Raw genomic sequence first — 1524 nt, 5'->3', positions numbered from 1 at the left:
TTCAAGAAATTTATGACTGAATTTATATATATAAATATATATATATATATATATATATATATATATATATATATATATATATATATATATATATATAAATATATTATATATATCATATATACATATATATACATACATGATATATATGCATACATATATATATACATACTTGTATATATATATATATATATATATATATATTATATATATATATATATATATATATATATATATATATATATATATACATATATATATAAATATATTATTTATATTATATATATTATATATACATATATATACATACATGTATATATATGCATGCATATATATATACATACTTGTATATATATGTATACATATATATACATACATATATACATACATATATACATACATATATATACACATATATGTATGTATATATATGCATATATATATGTATTTTTGGGCTCAAGCCATGTCGTCCTGATGGAAGTTCCTATAGGGTAGCTTCCTAGGGTATATTACAACTACGGCGATATTCCCAGAGAATTTACCTTAAGGTACCAGAATTCTAACTCTGGAGCGAATATCCCTCCTGAAAGGGATATCGCGGCATATCAGAGGACGTATTCTTGACACGCCACATGGCAATCTGCATCCTGGACAGAGATTTCGTCTCGTAGGAGGCGATTGGCAAGAAACGAATTCGGGAAAGAAAAAGGGGGAGCCGCTCCCAAGGCTCCCTAACATCCGATTCGTATGCGTGCCTGGCGCCAATCCTGGCGCCATCTGTATTCCTTTTTGCGTAGCTTAACAACTCGGTGTTTTTTCCTGTGTTTCTCGCAAATCTTGGATTTATTCTACTTTTCATGGCTTCTCCGTCTTCGTCGGCCTCTGATAAGTTGAGTACCATGTCTTTTATGTATAAATGTAGGCTCTTGGTAAATTTTTGAGTGATTAATAGGATTAATCTTTGTTACAAGAGCCGTAGCCTACCGGAGGCGTCATGGACGCTGTCGCTCGCTAGGTATAAGTTTAGTTAGTCAGAGCGACATTCCCGGTTGTTTTGCTTTAATAAATTTTAGCTATTTAGCATTACATAGGATTTCCTTTCGTGCTTAGTATTATTTTGGCGAAGTATTCGCCATTCTGGCCTACGCTAGGCCATGTAGCCTAGTCGTTTGGTCCTAGTACTTCATGCATGATTTTGGTTTTTCCGAGTGTAATAAAATTTTATTGAAGCTTTAGGCTATGTTTTATACATTTAAGATTGTGTGGAATATTTCCAAGATAGTATACGAGTGAGTTTCGGTGATTTAGGTAATCGATTCTCTTGGTGCCTAGGCTAAGTTGCTTATGGAGCCTTAGTATACTTTCTCATACTCCCCGGTTGCTTTCTTTTCTTCGGAGAAGGTATGCAATCCCTTTCCCTCTGTTTAAGCCTTGGGCTTATCCCTAAGGGGTTTTTTCCGAATTAATTTTCGATAAAACTATACTGGGGTGTTACTGTACCTTCCTGTTCCAGTAAGTCTGGTTCAA

This window comes from Palaemon carinicauda, chromosome 20 (genome assembly GCF_036898095.1).
Source record: "Palaemon carinicauda isolate YSFRI2023 chromosome 20, ASM3689809v2, whole genome shotgun sequence".
In the NCBI taxonomy this organism is placed as follows: domain Eukaryota; kingdom Metazoa; phylum Arthropoda; class Malacostraca; order Decapoda; family Palaemonidae; genus Palaemon; species Palaemon carinicauda.
Note: the sequence above shows the minus strand (reverse complement) of the source record.